Source organism: Puma concolor, chromosome E4, assembly GCF_028749965.1.
Source record: "Puma concolor isolate L17-30 chromosome E4, mPumCon1.1.hap2, whole genome shotgun sequence".
Lineage (NCBI taxonomy): Eukaryota > Metazoa > Chordata > Mammalia > Carnivora > Felidae > Puma > Puma concolor.
The window spans coordinates 31247386-31272903 of record NC_141683.1 but is presented as its reverse complement, the minus strand read 5'-3'; the positions used below and the strand labels follow the sequence as shown (position 1 = coordinate 31272903).

At 38.4% G+C, this 25518-nt stretch overlaps 1 long non-coding RNA gene across 1 annotated transcript in view; it reads right to left on the bottom strand.

Moving 5' to 3' along the window:
• Window positions 1-25518, bottom strand: part of LOC147572555 (uncharacterized) — a 198112-nt gene that overhangs the window by 83390 nt on the left and 89204 nt on the right. The window contains exon 2 of the long non-coding RNA XR_015245782.1: window positions 16544-16658. This is a non-coding gene — a long non-coding RNA (uncharacterized LOC147572555). The remainder of the gene's footprint in view (window positions 1-16543; window positions 16659-25518) is intronic.

The window sequence follows — 25518 nt, the reverse complement described above, 5'->3', positions numbered from 1 at the left end:
CCCAGGGGTTTCTGTTAAGTTTCTCAGGATCCACATAAGAGTGAAAACATATGGTATCTGTCTTTCTCTGTATGGCTTATTTCACTTAGCATAAGTGAAATCCAGTTCCATCCACGTTGCTACAAAGGGCCATATTTCATTCTTTCTCATTGCCACATAGTACTTCATTGGGTATATAAACCACAATTTCTTTATCCATTCATCAGTTGATGGACATTTAGGCTCTTTCCATAATTTGGCTATTGTTGAGAGTGCTGCTATAAACACTGGGGTTAAAGTGCCCCTATGCATCAGTACTCCTGTATCCCTTGGGTAAATTCCTAGCAGTGCTACTGCTGGGTCATAGGGTAGGTCTATTTTTAATTTTTTGAGGAACCTCCACACTGTTTTCCAGAGTGGCTGCACCAATTTGCATTCCCACCAACAGTGCAAGAGGGTTCCCGTTTCTCCACATCCTCTCCAGCATCTATAGTCTCCTGATTTTGGCCACTCTGACTGGCATGAGGTGGTATCTGAGTGTGGTTTTGATTTGTATTTCCCTGATGAGGAGCGACGTTGAGCATCTTTTCATGTGCCTGTTGGTCATCTGGATGTCTTCTTTAGAGAAGTGTCTATTCATGTTTTCTGCCCATTTCTTCACTGGATTATTTGTTTTTTGGGTGTGGAGTTTGGTGAGCTCTTTATAGATTTTGGATACTAGCCCTTTGTCTGATAGGTCATTTGCAAATATCTTTCCCCATTCCGTCAGCTGCCTTTTAGTTTTGTTGGTTGTTTCCTTTGCTGTGCAGAAGCTTTTTATCTTCATGAGGTCCCAATAGTTCATTTTTGCTTTTAATTCTCTTGCCTGTGGGTATGTGTCAAGTAAGAAATTGCTACGACTGAGGTCAGAGAGATGGTTTTAACATTTTTAATTTCAGCCTCACTATTTTTTACTTCTTTTATCTCAGCAGAAATGGATTCTATGCTTTTTTCAACCCCAGCTAGTTCAGACATCTTGCTTATTATATCTGTGCTGATTAAGCCCCTGGCTGTTATTTCTTCCTGTTCTTTCTTTTTTGGTGAATTCCTTCATTTTGTCATTTTAGAGGAAGAAAAAAATTAATAAAATTAAAAACTTAAAAACAAATAAAGGAAGCTAGATCTTAGGTGTGTTTTGGTCTGTGTTGAAAGAAGCTTGATAGAGGAAAAAAGGGAAAGAGAAGAAAGAAAATAAAAAAAGGAAGAAAAAAATTTTTAATTAAAAACTATATAATAAATAGAATAAAATGAAATAAAGAAAATGAAATAGAATAAAATATTTTTAAAAATAAAAAAATAAAGTAAAAAATAATTTAAGAATAAAAAATATATTAAAAAAGAAAATAAAAATAAAATTTTCTCTGTATCTATGAAAAAGAAAGGAAAAATTTTTAACAAAACAGAAGCAAAAAACCAAATTGCTAAATGGGTCAGAAAACAGAAGGAAACCCAAGTGAAGCTCCATCCAGTTTCCCCTAGAACTGAAGCTATGAAGCACTCTATAGTCCATACACTAAGCAGGTAGAGGGATTTGTGCTGGTCTTCTAGGAGATATGCTTGGAGGGCGCAGTTGGGCAGGCTTGGTGTAATGGCTCCGTTCTCCATTATGTGGTGCTCCTTAGCTTACTGGGGTGGATGCACTGTGGTGCATATGCACGTGTGCAGGACAGGTGGAAGTGTCTTCACCCAGCTTCCTACTCTCTGGCACAGGAACTTCAATCTCTCACTGACCCCCAAACAAGCACCCCTCCTTTGTCTCAGGCCTCCATCCACTCCCTGCCTCTACCCTGTTCGTGTCCAAGTGGTCTGACTGCCAGATGGCACCTCTCTCCAGAATTTTGTCTCAGATGGTGTTGTGTTTCAAAACCCCACATCTCAGAGACACCTGCGGCTTGGACCCACACTGACACTGTGGGCGAGGGTCTTGCTGAGCAGTGGCCAGGTGCCAGCTTGCCCCAGAAAATGTTCTTGCATTTGTGCAATAGTAGAGGTCCAGATATTATGGCAAACCACAACACACAGCCAGCACCAGGTTTCACCACACTCTGGCATCTTTGTCCCAATACCAGCAAACATGGCTGTTCTCTGGGGTCCACTGGGACCTTTGCCTATGGGGAGACCATATAGACTCTACCCAATGCTCTCAAGCAGTGGAACTACTTCTCCCCATGTGGTACACAGACCTCTTGGACTCCACTGCCTGCTTCTGGGGATTCACCCTACTTCCTCACTACAGCACCACCAGGCACTGAACTCTGAAACTTCAGACTCTGTGCTCCACTGTTTATAGAATCCTGGTGGTATTGAAACCCTCTTTCTTCCCATCAGTGGTTTTGAGGAACAGATTTCTTGCTCAGTCCCCTGTGAGTGTTTTCATTCTTTCTCTTTCTCTCCAGCTACTTCTAGAGGAGTGTTTTTCCTGCACCCTCCTAATACACCACACTCTCCCCCTTTCTCTGTCCTCTCTCTGCCAAAACAGCTCCCTACCCTCCATGGCTTTTCACTCCTCCAGTTCACCTCTCTGTACCATGTATCTGCCTTGTTCTGTGGCTCAAGTTATGCAGATTGTTGTGTTAATCCTAAGATCAATTTCCCAAGTGGGCAAAATGGTTTGGTGCTGATCTAGCTGTTTCAAGGACGAGACAAGCTGAGGGTCTCCATGCTGCTCCTCCACTTGTAATTTTAAATGTAATCAAAAAAATCCTTAATCTGAAACAAATATCAGTAACTCTTCATTATTATAAAAACTAGTTCATAAGACATGTGTATGTGTAAATATAGTTGACCCTTGAACAACACAGTTTGAACTGTGAAAGTCCACATATAGATGGATTTTTTTTAACTAAATTTACAATACGGTACCATATATGTATTTTCTTTTGCTTATGATTTTCTTAATAACATTTTCTTTTCTCTAGTTTATTTTATTTAAGAATATAGTATATAATACATAAACATATATAATATGTATTAATTGGCTACATTATCAGTAAGGCTTCCAGTTCTGGTCAACAATAGGCTATTAGTAAAGTTTGGGGGGAAACAAAAGTTATACATGAATTTCAACAGTGCAGAGGGATCAGTGCTTTAATACCACATTGTTCAGGGCACAACTCTACTGTCCACCAGATTTACTCCCAAAATCTATTCATATTTTAAGACTCATCTCAAATATCCATCTCTCACTGTAAATTTTCTTTTCTTCTTTTTTTAATTTTAGTTAGTTAACATGCAGTGAGTGCACTATTAGTTTCAGGACTATAATTCAGTGATTCATCACTGACATACAATACCCGGTGCTCATCACAAGTGCCCTCCTTAATACTCATCACCCATCTAGCCCATCTGCCACCCACATCCCTCCATCAATCCTCAGTTTGTTCTCTATAATTAAGAGTCTCTTGTGGTTTGTTCCCCTCTCTTCTCTTCCCCCGCTTCCCATATGTTCATCTGTTTTGTTTCCTGAATTCCACATATTAGAAATCATGTGGTATTTGTCTTTCTCTGATTGACTTATTTCATTTAGCATAGTACATTCTAGCTCCATCCATGTCATTGCAAATGGCAAGATTTCTTTCTTTTTTGATGACTAAGTAATATTCCATTGTGTGTGTGTGTGTGTGTGTGTGTGTGTGTGTGTGTGTTTGTGTATTACCACATTTTCTTTATCCATTCATCAGTCAGTGGACATTTAGGCTCTCTGCATAGTTTGGCTATTGTTGGTAAGGCTGCTATAAACATTGGGGTGTATGTACCCCTTCAAATCTGCATTTTTGTATCCTTTTCTCAATCGTTGGATTCCAGGAAACCTCACATTTCTAACACTTCATAGAGCCCAGTTACTTTCATTGTCTGTCTTGGACAAGAGAAGTACATAAGTGACCATATTATACCTGCTAAAGGATGGTCTCCTTGAGCACAGAAACTGTTTCCCTTGCAGCCAGCCCAGTATTATATTTTACTACTACTACTACTATAATAATTAATAATAATAATAATAATGTAATAATCATGCTATCAAATAAATGAGTTCAGTTTACTTTTTATTTAATTATTATAACTCTTCAAAATATGCCCATTAAGTATTGTAATTATTCTCAGTGTACAATTATTTGATTTGACAAACATTTATATAGCATTTACTATGCCCAAGCAGTATACTAAGTGCTTTACATAGTATCAACTCATTTAATTCCACTGGTGAGGTAGGCATTACTATGGTCCCATTCTACAGATGGGGAGACAAAGACAAAGTATTCAAATAAGTATCCCAAGGTCACCTAGTGTTATAGATTGAATATTTGTGTTGCCCCTAAACACAGATGTTGAAATCCTAAGTCCTAATATCATGGCTGATTAAGCCACCAGGGTGGAACCTTATAAAAGAATAGAATTAATGCCCTTATGAAAGATACCCCACAGAGCTCTCTTATTCTTTCACCATGCGCAGACCAGAGAGCCACCTCTGTGAACCAGGCCCTCCAGAGACAATGGACTATGAATGAGGAAGCAGGCTCTCACCAGACACTTCCACACCTTGATCTTAGACTTTCTAGCCTCCAGAACTATGAGAAATAAATGTTTTTTCTCCATGCTGCCCAGTCTATATTTTTGTTATAGCAGCCCAGATGGACTAAAACACCCAGGCAGTAAATGGCATCACTGGGGATCACCCCCAGGCAGGCCAGCTCTAGTGACAGCACAGCTAACCACCATGCTATCATGTGCCGCCAAGAGTGGCAAGTAGCCAATAAATAGATCAAGAAACTGACTGAAGCTTATTTGTGTAATTCCTTGTGTAAAAGAGATATTTTAAATATCTGGTTTCCCTCTTTTGCCTTAACCCCTCATCACCTGCCTCCCCCTCAGGGGGCACCGTGTACCAGTGAGCTTGGATTATTCTCAGGGCTTGCAGCAGGACACAGAGGAACCTTCTTGGGCTCCTCACGGCCTGGAAGCAGAGGTCGCCAAAAAGTGTTAATATGTTTTTTGAATTCTTGGTTCTAAAAAAATCTAAGACACTGAAGTTACAGTAACAATAATCTACTTTCATAATTATAATTTTTGATATAATTATTTGTCAGATCTGTGACTTTTTTGAATTACCAGGTATCTCTTCTGGACATTAGTTTTTCTTACTATTACCATCAACACATGGTTATTAAATGCCTACTATGCATGGCTCTGTCCCAAGTATCAGATACAGAAATAAGACATTATTTCAAATGCTTTATCATCTAGTTTTCTTTTTAAAATGATCATTTTTCCTTAATTCTTTAACCTGGGGGGTTTCATTGAAATAAGATCTACAAACATTTTGTATTCCATAAAAAGAAGATAATATATTGTAATGTTTTATATGTAAGCATTACAGCTAACATGTGGCAAATTATTGGAGGCAAAGGCTATGTATAGATAATTCAAACATTTTTTTTCACTTAGTTTACATTTGTATTGTTCTAACTGTATCTTTTTACACTTCTTACAAGAAAAAAATAAATCCTTATTTTTGACTGTTAGGTAAAATTAACACCTGAAGAATATTTTAGATATAAGGGAAGAGTATTTTTTAAATCACAATTTCTATTTTCCTCTTTCCTCTTATTGCTGTAAACACCTATTCTTTATCATGGCACATTTGTTCTATTCCATGGGTTGTATTAGGAGCAATGGGTGACCTCTCTGGGCCTCTGTTCTTGTATTTGGAAACACTGTAGGATGTTGTTCGCCTCTTGTCCCCTCAAAGGCCAAAGTTGAACACTATATTATCTGGGCAGACGACACCTTATTCTTATTCCTCAACAATTCTAACAACTCACAGCCCCTCTCAGTCCCTTTATGAACACAGATGTCATTTTAATGGGGGGAGAGCTGAAGTGACAAGAAGGTGACCTGTGGGTGAACCCAGGAGCAGGTGAGGTCTGTCAGTTTTTAATTTGAAACTGGTGTCAGGTCTGAGGAATGGCTGGTATAATCACATTTGTAACTGATCTCCTATAAACTCTGCAAACATTTAGGGGATGACTGTTGTAGGCAATATGAAATTAACAATTCATGTGGAGGTCTCTGGGCACCTAACTAAATCACATGTATCTTTGAAAACTGTATAAACATCATATGTTTCCCAGATGACAAGACTGGCATAGCAAAAAAGTTCTGATTATGCTCTTAATGAAAGAAAAATTTTTGCATCAATTTATAAAGACATAACCTTTTTAAGAAGACAATTACTGTTTTAAGGCATATAGTCCAAGTAAAAAAAGTATATAAAATTAAACTCATCATTTCCATCACATAATCAATTCCAAGTTATGCCCTAATATACACCTTTACAAAATGCTTCTTGTTTTAAATTTTTCCATTCAGTCCATTAAGATTTCATTTACAAAAATTGACTCTAAGTATTAGAATTACTAAGTATTATTCATTACATATGCATAAGACACAATTTTGAAAACTTTACATTTAGTAGAAAATCATTCTTTTTTTTTTTAGTTTATTTACTTATTTTTGAGAGAAGGAGAGCACGAATGAGGGAGGGACTGAGAGCACCGGGAGACAGAGAATCCCAAGCAGGTTCCGTGTCATCAGCACAGAGCTCGATGCAGGGCTCAAACCCACGAACCGTGAAATCATAATCTGAGCTGAAATCAAGAGTCCGATGCTTAACGAACTGAGCCACCCAGGCTCCCTTAGCACAAAATCATTCTAATCTGGGACTTGCTACAAAAGTCAAATTCAAATGTTCCATAAGATAATAGCATTTCCACCCAAACAATAAAGTATTCCAAAACTCTCCGGGATAAAATGTCCTTCTACACTGAGAGGGTGATGTGACATGTGACATCAAGCAGTAGCAACTGATACCAAAACAAGATCGTTGAGGCACAAGAGATTTGTAACTTAACTTCCACAAATTTAGGATGAGAGAAATAACCATAATAATTGCTGGCACCTTAGTAATTATTTGCCAGGAACTGTTGTAAGCATTTCACATGTTGACTGAATCTTCACAACCCTGTGAGAAAGCTCAGTTTATTATCCTTATTTTACTGGCCAAGGAAACTGACACAGAGCAAACAAGTAACTTAACAAACTGTCAATGGTGGGACCAGGATGTGAACCCAAATCTAACTCAAGAGCCCTTGCTCTTAACCACTCTTTATCACCCCCTGGGACATGTAATTTGAAATCCCACTGCTTCTGTGGCACTGAAGAACATGAATATGTGGTCTATACAAAAATATCATCAATAAAGGACATGTGAGACAGATTGACAATTATATATTTCCTGTTGGTGGGAAATACAAATTAAAACCACAATGAGATGGGGCGCCTGGGTGGCTCAGTAGGTTGAGCATCCGACTTCGGCTCAGGTCATGATCTCACAGTTTGTGGGTTCAAGCCCCGCATCAGGCTCTGTGTTGACAGCTTGCTCAGAGCCTGCAGCCTGCTTCAGATTCTGTGTCTCCTTCTCTCTCTCTCTGCCCCTCCCCTGCTCATGCTCTATCTCTCTCTGTCTCTCAAAAATAAATAAATGTTAAAAAAAACATTTTTTTAAAAACCACAATGAGATAGCACTTCACACCAGTCAGAATCGCTAAAATTAACAACTCAGGCAACAACAAATATTGGTGAGGATGTGAAGAGAGAGGATCTCTTTTGCATTCCCGATGGGAATGCAAACTGGTGCAGCCACTCTGGAAAACAGTATGGAGGTTCTTCAAAAAATTAAAAATAGAAATACCCTATGACCCAGCAATTGCACTATTAGGAATTTATCCAAGGGATACAGGTGTGCTGTTTCAAAAGGGCACATGCATCCCAGTGTTTATAGCAGCACTATCAAAGTTTGAGAAGAGCCCAGAGGCGTCTGGGTGGCTCAGCCGGTTAGGCCTCCGACTTTTGCTCAGGTCACAATCTCACAGTTTGTGGGTTCGAGCCCCATGTCAGGCTCTGTGCTGACAGCTCAGAGCCTGGACCCTGCTTTGGATTCTGTGTCTCCCTCTCTCTCTCTGCCCCTTCCCTGCTCATGCTCTGGCTCTCTCTCTCTCTCTCAAAAATAAACATTTTAAAATAAAAGAGCCCAAATGTCCATTGACAGATGAGTGGATAAAGACAATGTGGTATATATACACACACACACACACACACACACACACACACACACACACACACACACAATGGAGTATTATTTGGCAATCAAAAAGAATGAAATCTTGCCATTTGCAACAACACGGATGGAACTAGAGTGTATTATGCCAAGTGAAATTAGAGAAAGACAAAATATCATATGACTTCGCTCATATGTGGAATTTAAGATACAAAACAGATGAACATAAGGGAAGGGAAGCAAAAATAATACAAAAACAAGGAGGAGGATAAAACATAAGAGACTCTTAAATACAGAGAACAAACAGAGGGTTACTGGAGGGGTTGTGGGTGGGGGAATGGCTAGATGGGTAAGGGGCATAAGAAGACACTTGTTGGGATGAGAACTGGGTGTTACACATAGGGGATGAATCACTGGAATCTACTCCGGAAATCATTATAAATTTTCTGGAATTTCCTGTTGGTGGAGCAATGAACTGTTCTTACCGTATATCCTTAGAACTCAGTCTTCTTAAGAACCATTTCAGTGACACCACTCCCTAAATTTTGGACATGTGGAATTCCTACACTTTCAAGTGATCTATGTCATATTATCTTTTCTTCTAAAGCTGTTCATACGTCATGTAGAAGAGAACCTGTTGTAAGGAAAAGAGCTTAGATTGTGAAGTTAGAGAACCTGTCTGTGAGTCCTAGATCGACAGCTTTCTATCTAGGTGAATTTGCCCAAGTGACTCAAACCTACTGAATCTTAGTTTCTTTATCTTCAGAATGGGGAGAATATTATTTGCTAGTATTTTTCTCAGAGGGTTATTATGAGACTCAAAAGAGACAATGGATGTAAAATTGCTTTGTAAATGGGGAAATACAAGAGGAAGGCCTAAAGAAGGAACTTTCTTGGGCTAGTGATGTCACCTAGAGACCAGACAAAGAAATGGCATGACCCCAGATTTCTTGCTTACCACTTCTTTCCTTTCCTACTGGGAGCACTTAATGTAACTAATACTCTACTCTTTTCCTAAGCCATGTGGGCAAATGGTTATAGTGCCCATTCCTAGCTTTCAAGACCACAGAAGCTGATTCAGTAACAAAAAGTATACATGTGCTAAAGAGTGTTCAACGCCTCAAGTCTCCAGGCTTTAATCTAGGCTATTTCCTTTCCTTCATCCATCCTATACACTTTCTTCACCTGTGTTATTCCCAAAAGAACCTTCTAGAGTCAATTTCATTCACTTTCCTTACACTGCTCCCCATGAGCCCTCATATAAGTCTAATTTTATTACCCCAATTATCTAGTAGCATCTGTCTGCTGCTTCTACTATTGCACTCAGAACACTATATTTTAACTATTCACCTTTGTCCCTGGCTTGAGTCCAAAACCCTGGAAGACAGACAACCTTATTGAATTTGTCTGTGTATCCCTGGTATCTAACACAGTGCCTGGCACAGAATAGAGGCTCAACCAATGTTTGCTGAGTGTAGACTGGGATCCATGGTTTATGGCCAAGTAGACATGAAAAATGAATTTTGAAAAACAAAGGAAGGGCATCTCAAGTGAGGCAATACATTCAACCAATACATAATATGAACAATAGACAAGTAATTTGTGGGAAACTTTTGTGTCAGCAGATTAAGTGGAACAAAAGATGTATTTTGAAGAGGATAGACAGTATTTCGAAAACCAAATGAAATAATTTAGACTCAATACAGTAGGCTATTTGCTCACTAATAAATCCATGTATTCATTCAAAAAGCATTTTTTAGTGCCTGCTATGTGACATTTAGCAAGTCATAAAAATGAGTAAGATATGGTTTCTTCTCTTGAAGAGTTTATTATAATGTAATTTCATATGGAGCATTTATGGAAAACATCATAGTACAAAAACTGCAAGACTAGCCATGGCTAAATGTTTAAAAACCACTGGGGTAAGTGTGTATCTGGAGGGTACTCAAGCCAAGCAAATCAGTAGAGCACATTCACTCTTCCTTCTGTCTCTACAATAATCATCAGGCAAAGGTTTAGGTCCTTTGCTATTTGCTCTCAGTTAAATTGCCTCATCACAGAGGAAGTTCCCAGGAGACATGTCCACACAGCAAGTCACTTCTGGCATCGACAAATTCCATGCAGAGAATTTCATTTTCACAAGGTGGCTTCATGAGGATTTTTTTTTTACTCTTTTTTTTTTTTTTTAACTCTTCCTTTTCTCCTCTCTCTTCTTAATCCCTACAATCATTTTGATCCTTGTATTTGTTTGCTAGAGTTGCCATAATAAAATACCACAGATTGGGTTTTGTTCACAGTTCTGGAGGCTGGAAGTCTGAGATCCAGAAGTCAACAGGGTAGATTTCTTCTGAAGCCTTTCTCCTTGGCTTATGGGTAGTCACCTTCTCCCCATGCCATCACATGCTCTTTTCCTTTTGTGTGTGTCTGTGTCCTAATTTCCTCTTTGTATATATCCATTTGTATTGGATTAGGTCCCACCCCAATGGCTTCATTTTAACTTAATTAACTCTTTAAAGACCAAGTTTAGTCACATTCTGAGGTACACGAGATTAGGGCTTCAACATATAAATTTAGGGAAGGCACGCTCCATCCTCCTAGAATCAGTTAACTTAAAGTCTGTAGCCAAAGTGCCACTTCTGCCTCTAACTGTACATGAATCTATAATCCCAGCTTCACAAAGAGAATTTAGGATAACGGGTTCTCCAAATTGGCTGCACTTTGGAGAAAGAAAGTTAAAAACACAAAAACTAAAACAAACAAACAAAAAAAAACTCATATCCAAGGATCTGATGTAATTAATTGGTTTGGGCTGTAGCCTGGGCATGGTGATCATTAAAAGCTCCCAAAGGGATTCAAAAAAGTAGTCAGGGGTGAGAACCAGGGAAAGGACTATTTGAGTTAAGGGGGAATGGGGACTTCAGATAAAAATGAGGGGGCTCTGTGTAGATGAGTAGAGGGTCATTTAAAAAAATGCTTTTTACTATACAATGCACTTCAGGGGAATAGGGAACCTAACTGACCTTACTAGTAGCTGCAAATATTTCCCACAATCAATGCTGACTTGATCATTCACTAGTAATAAATTAATCAGTAACTGACCAAAGGAAAAGTTTGGTCCCCAGTGAGGAACACCGCCACAGCAAGCGCTCTTAGTGTTTGTTCTGCCTTGAAGAACCCAAAGCTGGAATGGAGTGAGGAAAGGGGGACAGAAAATCCAATTTCATGATCCTGATTGCTTTAGGAAAATACAAATAACAACCCCAAATAAATTATTTCAGGTAGTTCTTCCCCCTCTCCATTTTCCCATTCCCGAAAGTGCTGTTTTTAGTAAGTGTTATAAAGCAAACTTAATAAATAATTGTTGGAACTCTCATGTAATTTATTAAAAGCTAGGTTTTTAACTAATTTGTTTACACTACGCTCTCATTATGTCCTCAATTTAGCAGGTACATAAGCATGGCTGGTTTCCCCCAAAACATCAGCAGATACTCGTACGTTATGGCTCTGATGCTACATTTGAGTTCAGAAAAAGGAAAAGACATAATTTACAGAAAAAAAAATTTAAATTTATAAAATGGTTAATATCTGCAAAAACTAAAATTCCTGGCTTCTAGAGTATATGACTTTGAAATAGTTGCAGTTTATCTTTGAACCCTTCATTCACTGCCCAAATTATTGGGAATCAAAGTAAGGGTTAGAGAAGTGAAGAAAAGTTGTAGAAAAGAAACTCACTTTTACTTAAGCTTAGTATCAATGAAATGGACTTCCATAAATACAAAGATATTTGGAAGTTTTGAAAAGTTTCTTGAGTAGTTTTTGAACAACTTTTTTTAAAAAAAAGCTCCAAACTTCATCATTACAAAAATTACAAAGACTTCAACACCATATTCATTTTCCTTCTCATTCATTTTTTTACAGAATTCATTTTTTACCTTCAGAAAAACTTAGAGAAATATTCCTGGCTCTTGAATTCCATATGCTTCTTCCTTATTTTACATGTGAATTCTGATGCTCAAACACCATATTCTTCACTGGGAATTTTAATCCTCTGTTCTATGTTTCTACACACACACATGCACACACATATCCACACACATACACATACACATTCAAAGTTTAATGAAATGGGAATTACTTCTATACACTGGTTGGATAATAGGATTTCAACCTGACAAGCCAATGCAAGCAATATTCAACTGACAAACTAGTTTCGCCCCAAGGTCCAGGTATGATGTGGTTGTAACTTAAAAAAATATTTTCCTCTAGAAATAATTTATAAATAGTACTTATAATTTCAGGCCTGCCAACATATCTTATAATTGAGGCCTGTGCTTTATTTATTATTTATTAACATACTAGTGTGGACTTGGTTAGTGTACAGTGATATCAAGGGCCAGATTATAAGAGAAAAAGGAAGAAGGGATTTGCTTCCTCTTTCCCAAGTTCCAAAACCATTCACCTATCCTCTCTCTCAGTCAAAACACACATTTTCTCAGTGTAGTTTACTGTATCTAGAAGGCACATGTTACTTCCCTTCATCCCACAAGAGCATCATCAGAATTTATTACCATTCTACACCAGAGTAAACTATGGGTCAAAAACTTGAGAAGCCTTAACTAAAGAGAACAAATAGATGGTTACGGGGGGGGGGGGGGGGGGGGGGGGAGGGAATGGGGGATGCACAAAATAAGGGATGGGGGTTAAGGAGGGCACTTGTGATGAGCACTTGGTGATGTATGGATGTGTTGAACCACTATATCATACACTTGAAACTGATATAACACTGTATGCGAACTATACTAGAATTAAATTTTTTAAAAAAAGAAAAACTTGAGGAGCTTGCCTAAGGGAAAACTGCCAGAACTGGTACAGTAGAATCAAATTCACATTGGTTTGACTTCCAACAAGTCAAAGAAACCTAGAAGGCTTCCGTATACTAATGTGTGTGTGATGAATGGTATTTCCTAATTTGGTCACTGGGCTTCCTAACTGCAACATCCAAAGGTCTCTTTTTGGTCCTTATTTGAGGGGTTTGATACCATTTATTAATCCCTCCACTTGGCAACCATTAAAACCAGGCTCAGAGTTTTCCTCACACTTTCTCCCATCTTTCTCCTTAATCTGCTGGCCTCCCTGATCTCCACTTATATCAAGCCAGAGACTGATAAACATTTGATTTTTCTCTTAGGTTACACTGACCACATTCTTCTCTTCTCCCTCTCCATATTCCCGCTTGAGAATCACAAACATTCCCCTATTATAATAATCATCCATAGGTTGATTATGCAAATCTTATCTCTAATCTAGACTTATGAGTTCTAAAACTTTCTTTCCAACAACCGACTTGGAAGTTTCCACCTGGATAATCCATAGTTACCTCAAGTTCAATATATTCAAAATTGAACTTATTATCCTCTCCTAAAAACATCTGTGCCTCTTGAGTCTCAATTTCATGTAATGGCATTATGATGATCTATCCACTCTTTGGAGTTATAAATCTGAGTTATTCTTGACTTCGTGCTCCCCACATCTTCCAGTCAAGTCCTGTCAATACTACTTCCTAAGTAAATACCTCCTGAATATATTTCCTTCTGTTTTATCCCAATGACTACATCATCTATCATTGAGATTACTTAAATATTTTTAAGTAGTGTTCCTGCTACCAATCTCACTTCATTCCAATCAAGCTTCTTCACTGCTATTATATTTATTAAAATATTAAAGACCTGGGGCGCTGGGTGGCTCAGTGGGTTGAGTGTCTGACTCTTGATTTCGGCTCAGGTCATGATCTCACAGTCATGGGATAAGCCCCATGTCGGGCTCTGCACTGGGCATGCAGCCTGCTTGAGATTCTCTCTCTCCCTCTACCCCCCTCTCTTTCTCTCTCTCTCAATAATAATAATAATAATAATAGACCTTATTCAACAAATAAAGTACCTATCGTGTACCAGCAGCATGTTAGGTCCTAAGGATATAAAATTAAAAAGGTACACCCAATATCTCAGGAAGTTCACAGGTCCTACAAGAAAAAGTAATAAAGTAAGAGAATATCTTTTAAGATATATCAAAATAGAAGTAAGCACAAATTTTAAGAAGGTCAAAGAGAAAAGACATTAACCTAGACAGGAGGTAAATTTTCTTTCTTAGGTTCCCAACACTCTGCACATATCTCTATTTTGATTCTTTCCACAATGTCATTGTTAAAAGAACTTAGACCTACAACCAATAATCAGAAGTAAAAAGTATCAGAAAATAAACAGAGTAGGAGAATCCAATGAAGTGATGGGAGGTGCAGAGTTTGCCTGGGAAGAGAGGTTCAAGGAAACTTTCTGGAGAGCTGAAAATATTTTGAAACTTGATATGAGATGTGGATTACATAGGTGAGTACATTTGTTAAAACTCATTTAACTGTAACATTACATGTCAACTGTGTGTAAGTTACACTTCAATTTTTAAAATAAGAGGAAAATTAATAATTTCAGTATAATAATCATCAGCTTTGTCACATCATCACCAAGGAAGATTTTCTCAGTATCAATGCATAAATGTACATAAAAGGCACAATTTGCAAACCTGTAGTCATATTCTTTCCAGTCAGTGTGAAACTGCTTTTAAAAATGATTTTGATTTTTGCCACTTCTTTACACCTGCTAGCAGAATTTCCACCATGGCAGGTGCATTCTAACCATTCCTAGAGTGAACAGTGACCTAAAGGATCAGGAATAGGTCTATCTGATCTACTTATAAAGACAAACATGAGCTATCCACCCTGAATCATACGCAGCATGACTTTTTCTTATTATGAAATACCATTATATAAGTACCCCTCAACAATGCAATTTACACAGCTGGGCTGCTCTCCCTGACAAAATACCCTTTAAAACAATACTCTATATTTGCTTGAAATTTCATATACCTTAAGAGAGGGAATGGAATAAGGAGAAAAATAATTTCTTCTGAAGAAAACTGCAGCAAGGAAACTTGCATGTTAAAAATCTGCAAGATTGTGTGTCAAAATATCTTCTGTTACTGGCAATTAAAAACTACTTTTACCAAGAATGGCATTCTGTGAATCAAATTTCTACATTATCACACTGTCTGGCTTGTTGTTTCTCTATGTCCAATAACTTCTTAAATAAAAATATCTAGGGTGTTTTCCTAATTCTTTTGCATGTTTTTAATATAATCAACAAATAAAATTTTTCTGGTAGTAAAAGAACATGAATAACTAAAAATTCATTCTACTTGTCAATTATCAATATTTGAGTCCTAGAACAGTAGCCAAGGTTCAACCCCAGTGACAGTTTATATCAGAATAAGATCAGACCTTTTTCAGCGTATCTCTCAAGCAGGCAATTGAGTATCAAACAAGAAATGACAGGTAAAAAGCAATGAGCGTTCCAGTTCATTGTGGATATTTACATATTTCACAAGTTCCTACTATCGTGTCGATGCATTTCAATCCTTGCCAACAAACTAAATCAACTTGAATTTTTATATGTGGTCTTCCTTTCATTCTCTAACCTACACTATACATTCTTTCACAACTCTATAAAGCATGCACTTCATTTACAGAAGGGTCCCACTCCTAACATTTTAGTAATGTTTAGTTTGATAACTTTGGATTTAAGGCAATGATTTCTTCAAATGTATTCCCCCCCCCCCCCCCCCCCCCCCCCGCCCCATACAAATCATATTCCAAAGGAGGGGAAAAAAGGAAGCCAGGTTGTAAACAGCACCACTGGCATATATCCACTAGATGTCAGTCATGCAGTTAGCATCAATTTACATTCTTAATCCTAATGGACACAAACAGAAATTCTATTAAATCTATCCCTGATTCAGTGTGAATATAACCACAGTGTGGTATTTTTACACAGTGTGGGCTAAAGCATTGTGCCTAGAAGGGCTGCTGTCTTCTAGTGAGGACTCTAGCTAGCCATCAGTGAAATGCAGGCTCTTGCGAAGTACCATTGTTAGTTGAGGATTACCATGCTGGGGACACTTGAGGTGATTCAAATCAGTTTTCAAGAAAGAGTGATGTGGTAACCATTTCAGAGAGCAATGTTTTGAAAGATTTAGCTTGTGGAAACAGGGAATCAGAAAGAAGAATATTCCATAGATTATGTAACATTCAGAGAATTTCAAAGAACACTGTCCCCCACCCAACCATCTCCCCCCCCAAAATGCTGATTATATTAAAAATAAAATATTCTTGGAGAAATTGACTTAAGAAGATGAAACATCTTGGGCTGTTGCCACCAAAATCACAAATTAATTCCATTCTTTCAGACATCTGACATCCTCAGTAAAATAGTATGAGGTTTGTAGAAAGCTTCTTAAATATTCTCACAGAAAAGGACCCTACAAGGTGTTTACTGTTTCTGGGAAGGGAGTAAAATGACTGCTTACCCAATTGTCGTATCATCTCCATCCAGTTCAGCATGTTCATGGTCACCATGGACTGTGTTTGAACTCTTTTCTATACGAGCAGTCTCCCCGTAACACCAAGCGTTCCACACAAGTCCTAAATAAATGTGGGAGACAAAATTAAAATAGGGCTCATAAAAATCTCTGGGAAAGTCTTGAGTTAATCAACAGGAAAATTAGACTGAATTAGGTAGTTTCAAGTTTTCCTTCCAGCTCTACCATTTTGTGATTCTATGATGCAAAAATGTTCTTTTCCTCAAAATAATGGAAATTCTTTCTGATGATTAGCTGTAATGTGTTAGTTGTTCTTGAAGATAGAAAAATGTAATTACATGTTATCAGTTACACTGCTCACCAATAACCCTGATCCCTGGCTTTTGTGGTCTGAAAGTTTAAAATTCTCCCCACCCTCACATCCAACGCAAGTCAAGGACTTCTTTTCCAGAGTTCTCTGTATGCTGCCTCTACTCCCATTTCTCATTCCCCAACTCCAACTCATCCCCATTCCTGCATTCCCACACCACACAGGATCCTCTATGAAAAAGCAATAGTTTGGAGATTATAAATCCCACAGCAGATAAATTCATGGTCAGGAGAGTACCCATTTTATAGTGTTTCCAACATGTTAGGGAAGTATATGATGCCTTCTGTGTTATGATGATGAAGTCTCCTAATACTTGATTTCGTAACTGAGAATCAAAGAAGCACACAATCTGAACATCGCACATGCTGAGAGGAACAAGATATGGAATGTGGAATTATAATATGTGTAGATCCAACCCACACCCTCAATCTGGGTATCATCCCATTTCCAGGCATTGTGCTAATAAAACCATGTATTCATTCAGTTTTTCAGCAAATATTTATCCATCTACTCTATGCCGAGCACCACATTGAGCATTAGAGATGAGTTAGGAAATCAGCAGGTGCAGTCTGTTCTCAAAGAATGTAACGCCTCGTAGAGGATAGTGATGAATTAAATCACATGATGTTCTAACAGGAAACAACATGACTGGTAGGTTTATTGTAGTTACAATACTGCAATAGTAGAGTTACTAAATAAATAGAACTATAAATAAAACAGAAGACCGTGCAGAGCAGGCATGCAGATTCTCCCAAGTAATGTGTCCTAAACTGCAGGATGGTTGTAATGTAAACTCAGAATCACAGTTCTGGACATGTTTCGAGCACCCCTTTCTTCTATTACTGCTTTAGAATTCTGGGGGCCTGCATGAATCTAAGGAATCTCTTCCTCAGAGAACAGATTCTAGAGTGCTGTTAATTAATTTTATTTCTGTTTCCTCAAAAACCTAATCAAAGTATGTTGCCAATTGCAGAGAGAGAGAACTGAAATGAAAAGCCATCCCCTCCTTCCTTTATACTTTTGATGCTAGACTCCCTAGGTAAGACTTTGAGTAGAAAACCCTGGAAGGCCTCAAAGCCAATCCTGCTGTCATTTTGCACAACTTATAGAGGAGAGAAAATAGCTAATAGACTGTCAGAAGGGAGAAGTTTATTAAACCAAGCAATTATCCTGTTACTTTAAAGGGATGCGGTGAGACTAAATGAAGTCAAATACACAAGGTAATTTAAGCTTTTTGAAAAGAAGGACAAAGTATTCAGGGCTCTAGGAATAAAGTACCAAGATTTAATGAACATCTGTCTCACACTTTCCACTTCGTAACTGGCTTTCACTTATTTTATTAACCCCTCACAGAAACCCTATTACACAGGCCGGGCAGATACACCTCTCTCTGTGATCCCTGAGTGTGGGTCGTCTAAGCCACAATGAAACACATGCTCCACGAGTTTGTATAAATGCACAGCGACTGGGAGAGGGATACTGCTGAGCAGCTAAGATCACAGCAGACAGAAACATTAGTGACCATGAATGAAGTCAACACAAACAGGAAGGAGAAGAGTGTCTGGGCAAGTGTGACTCTCCGAAGGCAGACTGAGGACACATTAGACACAAATTAGCCACATTTCAGCGAGGTTAAAACAATTTGTCTAAGATTATGTAGCCAGATTAGACCCCCGCTGTTAGACGCCCAGTCTAGTAGTCTTTCTAATATACCATATTTTCTCTCAAACAGCTTTTAAAGAGGGAAAGGGGGTGGAGAAGTTGGCCTTTGTTGAAGGTCTGCTCTGGACAGGAAAATTTCTGGATGCTAGGTATACACAACCTCATGTAATTCTTATACCAACACTGTAAGATATTATTATGATCTCAATTTTACAGATGAAGAAACTGAGGGTCAGAATTTAAATAATTTACCAGCATCACCTGGCAGGAGGAAAACACGAAGGCAGGATTTGAATCCAGTTCTTTCTTTTCAAAAGTTTATTTAAAAAACAAACAATGTTGCTGCCCATCCTACTATGTTTATTTTTTATGCTTATTCCACAGTACCTCTTCTCTACTATTTTTTAGGGGGCTTAATATATGTTTTCTGAGTTAGAACAATGTTTGCTGGACCTTTCGATATATGAGGTTGCTTCTTGCTAAGTTAGCCAAAGGAACATTGAAGAAAGTATTAAAATACTTAATTCAAAAAGCAATGGGATACGAGGACACAAGATATTACACGAATAGAATTAAATAAGTAAATAGATCATTGAGCAACTGAATAATCTAAACTTTTAATTACTACAGATAAACTAATGCTTTTAAGAGATTAGGCAAATATTTGAGTATCAACTTGTTTGCATCACTTAACTAATTTGATTAACAATCTAAGGAAATATGAAATCGTATTGATAAAATTTAAATTTTTATATACCATAAAATCTATTCACAAAGAAAATATTTTTAGCAATATATATTGCTTCAGAAAAGATGTCAGGATATTAATTCTTCTTTAAAAAAATGACATTTTTAGTGCCCTAAAGAAAACAAATCCTGTCAATTCTCTTAGAAAGTGAAAAATTGTATTATAAGACAATATGTTACTCCTTATCCCAATTGTTTTAAAGTAGAAGATACTACTTTTCAGATACTGATCACATCCTGGCATGAAAAATAATTACATTGCTCTTAGACAACAGAGATTATACACTGAGCTTATATCATCCTAAAAATGCTTTACCCTAAAGCAAACAACTAAAGGATTGTTCCCCATCCGGAAAATTGTTCATCTATATCCCCTCCCATTTCCTCAATATTCTGACCTTACCCCAGCTGGTGAGCCAGCCCCACAATCCATTTAGACTGCACAGCAGAAATAAAATGCACACATACTGTAGCTGTAATTCAATTAATCTTCTCCTTGGGTTTCCTCTGCTCTGTGCCAGGGTCATTTGTAAGGCCATCACTCACTCCAAACTGTTGCACCTGTGCTACTATTGAAACACCCCTTCCTCCCTTCCACCCACCCCCACCCCCGCCATCTCTATCCACCCAGGCACAGTGCCCTAATCACCTTTTTCCCAAGCACAAAAGCTTTCCTCTGCTAGCGAGGAATGCTAGAATTCCCCCAAGCATTGGCAAGGAAATATTTAAATGTAATCAGAGGATCTTCCTTTGTTTTATTTTCTTTCCTAGGAAATTAATCTCTCTAAGGTATTCGATGTATTCTTCTGCTCTTCCGTGAGGCAACATCATCATACAGTGCTGAAGTGGTCACAGCTTGCAAAGGCTAAATATTTTCTTCTCCTTCACTGCTGACACAGATGATACGTGCCTGGTTTCCTCAAGCATCCCTAATTGAATACTTTGCTTCATTTAAATTGTTTTAAACTTGGCTGTGAGAAACGTGTGTATGGATATCCTATCCCTCCCCCCCCATGGTGTGAATGCAGAATCACTGGCAGCTGTGGCTCCCCTAATAGCTGCCTCTGCAACCTGTAGTTCCCTTACCTCTAACAAGCTTGAGAAATTTCTCAGCTCAGTTTTTCCCACTCACTACAAGTCTTGGGTCCTTCCAATTTCACGTAGTTCCCAGGGGAAAAGCTAGACTCCGTTACATATCTTGATAAGGTTGAAAGTCTAACTGGGCTTAAATCTCTATTCTACCTCTTTAGAGCTATGTGGGCTTAGACAAATTACTTGACCTGTCTGAACTTCAGTTTCATTATTTGCAAAGTGGTAGGATAATACCAACTGCAGAGAGCTGATGTGAGCACGAAATGGGATAATGTATATAAAACATCTAGCGTAATCCCTGGCCCGTACTATGTACTTAATGAACATGAAGGTCCCTCCTTCCCATATCGTTACTTAACAATTACTGAGTGTCCTCAAATTGTAATTGTATATCATGGGCAAAAACACAGATCTAACTCTTGCTATCAAACCAAGATGCAGACAGACCTGAGGATTTGTGGGGAGTTAAAGCTCTAAAGCAGTGATTCTCACACTCTAGTCAGCATCAGTGTCACCAAGAGAGTGTGAAAACACAGATTACTGAGCCCCACCTCCAGAGTTTCAGATTCAGGAGGTGCACAGTGTTGCTGCTACAGGCTTAGAGACCATATTTTGAGAACCATCACTTTACAGGATGTGAAAATGAGCAGTCTGGGGAAAATAACTAATATGATAAGGTAAAGAAATATCTCACATTGAACAGAATCAAAGCGTCGGAGTTTTAAGGAGGCATTACCAAAAGAGATCCCCTGCTTCCCAAAATGGGCCTAAATTACTTAGGTAGAGCTCTCTTCCCAATCTCAGGGAGAGAGACACTCTAGTCTGTTTTGCTGTCATTTGTTTTGTTCGGGGGGATTGTGGGTTATTTTTTTAGATGAACATTATTTATTTCTTCTTCCCCACGCGTTATAGGGCCAATGTGAAAGCTTATAATTTATCCTGCAGAAGTAAATTAGTCTGTATCCTACTTTGATGACAAACCGAGACCAATTATCACCTAACAATCAAGTGCAGTGATGTTGCTGAGAATCATTTCAGGCAAGCGCTGGGAAGCCACGTGCACTGACACCTAGGAAAGCAGTTCTGGGGGCATTATACTGACTTGTTTAATCCTAACTAGAACTCTGTAAGGTAAGTATTACCATTTCCAGAAGTAGAAAACTAAAGCTCAGACAGCATAAGTCACCTGCCCGTTTTCCCCAATTATTGACTGATGCAACTTGCATTTTTCAGGTCTGACGTTAAGACTTTATTTCCACTCTGTCATTTCCATTCCTCTTCTGTAAAATGAGGGAGATTAAACTATGATCTAGTTCCTTCTGGCTGCTTTATTCTATGATTTATCAGGTTTCCTCTCCTAAATGTACAGTGAATTTTTTTAAGTCCATACATTCATGACATGACCACATAAATAGTGTCACTCTTTTAAACTATCAAAAAGCAACTCAGAGCATTTAATAACAACAGAAATGTTTCCACCTGCACTTGCTTTTAGGTCTATATTCTTCAGCAGGTCTGTTATTCCTTCCCCACCGCACCCCCCACAAGCAGCTAAGAATGAACTAAAGGAACTTTTTGCATCTAGGTTAGTTGATAACCTCTTATGAAACAATGTGGATTATAAGTGGAGTTGCCAGATTCAGCAAATAAAAACACAAGACAAAAGTTAAACTGAAATTCTAGATAAATATTAAATAATTCGTTAGTGTGCATTTATCCCATGCAGTATGTGAAACATACTCACACTAAAAAATTATTCTTTATCTATCTGCAATTCAAATTCAACTGAGCATCCTGTATTTTATTCACAACCTGCCAATAAAAGCTTCCTCAGAGGTCATCCTTAGGCTCTGCATTGTCAGAAAAAAAGAGCTGAGGGGAGCTTAGGAGTTGAACAATGTGTGAGATAGGAACTGATGACGAAGGAACCCCCTTCCCTCTTCTGTGAGCCGCCACTGGTGCTTCCGTCTGCATGCTGCACTGTGGTCACGGAGACGTGTTAACCACAGCTCCAACATCACTTTATAAATCATTACTCACTTCCCGTCCATTAACATTGTCAAACAGCAAGGGACATTTGTAAGCTATTATCCTGAAGTCGAGACCTTGCTTAGAGGTACATCAGGAATACTAGTTCACCAAGTATGCTCATACATTTCCATATAGGATTGTTCTTTCCTAAGTCAAATTCCAAATCCTTTCTCCACTGTTACCACCTTTCTAAAATTATTTGCCCAAAAATGCCCTACCTTATTTTTCTTTTTCAAGATATGGTTATCAAATAACCAGAGTTTCCCATTTTTACCATTTGCCCATCATCAATGGAACAAAGGCATTAAAACACCTAAAACCATTAGACAATGCATAAAGATAATTCAAAACATGAGATCTGCTCTTGAGAACTTCACTTACAGGCTGAGGTTAACAAAGATCAATAAAATACCTGACATGGATTGAATTGTGCCCCTCCCTCTGAAAAATTCATACGTTGAATCCCTAATTCCCACTGTGAGATATTTGGCCTTTAAGAGACAATGAGGTTTCAGTAGCTGATGAGACTGGGCCCTGATGATAAGATTAGTGGCCTTGCAAGAAGAGACACCAGAGAGCTTGCTCTGACTCTCCATCTCCCTCTGCCATGTGTAAAAAGGTGGCTATCTGAGAGCCAGTAAGAGTCCTCATTAGAAGCTGACACTCAGACTTCCAGCCTCCAGAACTGTGAGAAAATACATGTCTGCTGTTTAAGTTACCCAGTTTATAGTATATTGTTATGGCAGCCTGTGTTAATATACAAGACCCTTTTGTGAACCCATTTAAAATATTTAGGAAATTTTAAATGATTTGAAAAGTATTCATCAGTACTCTTGAACCACTGAAGTACCTGCTACCCATTCAATGCATGATTATTCTTTTCTTGGAATTTCCTTCCCTTCCCAGGAAAGTGGATCCTGGAAACAATCTTAGCAGCTTCCTTATGTCCCTGACAGCTTGGCCATGACCAACTGGACCAGGGCACACTCTTAATGCAAGTGGCATCAATTTTATCTCTTTGCCTAGGAATTTAGGATTGAGACTGAGAAACAGCAGCAACTTAGCCTCTGAATGTGGTTGGAATCTGATGTGGAAAATGATGGGTGCCATTTGTGCATTGAAAACATTTTTTAAAAAGGCAATCTATGGAGAAAAGAAGAAAGCAGAGAATGAAGAGAGAGTAGCTGTGTTTTTACTCATCCATTTGTTCAAGATGCTTTTGTTAAGTGCCTGCCATGTGCCAAACACAGTTCTAGACTCTAGCAACAGAGGAGTGAAGAGCCAAATCTTCAGTCCAAGGCTAAATAAATAAATACATTTAATAAATGAAGAAAAGAAAGAATATTGTATGTCAGATGAGTGCTAAAATGAAAAATAAAAAATGGAACAGAAATAAGAAACTCTAGAAAAGTGTAGGACAATTTCAAATAGAGTGGTCAGGAAGACCTCACTGAGCATAAAATGTTTCAGAAAAGACCGGAGAACATGAAGTCGTGAACATCTCGGATCTGTTTTGGCACTTTGCAGGTATCCTGAACTCAAACAGTGGAGATAGCTGACTTCACAACCTGAAGTCTAAAGTACATTTGCACACACCTTCTAATAGAATAGCCATATCCTTTGCCTTTGGCAGGTATTCAGCAAAAACCCACTGTGTGCCTTGTATGTGAAATCAAGACAGACAGATGGATGGAGTGGATCTAAAGCAGTGACCCAGTGGTGCTGATATCAAGGACAAGAAGAGGCAGAGTGCAGGGTATCTGATGGCAGGAGGAAGGCCTTCTGGGTATGCAGTACTGTGGCCTGGGTCATATATCTCCTACGTGGATCATACAGAATGTTCATGGCCCCTCCATGCCCCAGTCCAGAGCTAGGCAAGACATGAGAAAAGGAGTTGCCACCACTTAAGCTTACCCCTCAGAAAACAGATATTCGGGGGACAATGTCCAATTAAAATACGCAAATTGGTCAGGAGAAGCTACTGTGTTTAAAGACTTTGTATGAATGGAGAATGTTTTGTGCTTCCTGATGATCTAAAGGTAAAATATATTGTATGCTCTGGCTTTATTTAAATAAGATGTATTAGGCCCACCTGGCTGACTCAGTCAGTGGAGCATGCAACTCATGATCTCAGGGTTGTGACTTTGACCCCCACGTTGGGTGTAGAGATTACTTACAAATAAAATCTTTTAGGGGCACTGGGGTATTTCAGTCTGTTAAGCGTCCAATTCTTGATTTCAGCTCAGGTCATGATCCCAGGATCGTGGGATGGAGCCCCACATCAGGCTCTGCACTGAGCATGGAGACTGCTTAAGAGTCTCTCTCTCACTCCCTCTGACCCTCTCCCCTGCTCATGCGCTCTCTCTCTAAAAATAAATAAATAAATAAATAAATAAATAAATAAATAAATAAAATCTTTTAAATAAAAAAATATGTATTAAAAAAAAAGCAATCTGTACTTGTGGGAGATCAGACTATACCCCAACTTAAAATATATGTTTTTATGATGCCATGAAGTCAAAATAATCTGCACATGCAGCAAGTGAAATTTCCTTTGGATAAAAAAAATAAGGCATGACAAACTTGTCTTCACGGGTTAAAAAACAAATTACTCTCATGGCAAGATAACTGAGACCAAACACAAAGAAAAGACAGCACAGTAAAGGAAAACAAATAATGAGGAAGTGCAAATCACTTAATGGGGGGAGGCCTGAAGTTGAGGTACTAAAACAGCTGCAGACAGTCCAACCACCAGGTCATGACTAGGGGTGCTGAATGTTGGAACAGTTCTCTTTTGTCCAGGAGCCTGCCGGTCTTCAGGCACTGCCTCAAATAAGTGATCTGTCTGAATTATTATGCAGCATGCAGTATTTTGAATCACTTCAGGCTTCATTAGGTTACAGTATCACATAAGTCATATTACACTGTGCTTGGGAGAAGTGGCACATATTTATTCCTTTTCCAGGAGTTAACATGTTTTTTCCATGCTTCTTTTAAATCTGTTAATACCAAAGCTCAGAAGACTGCACTTTATCTAATGTATCAAAATAAACTTTGGGCA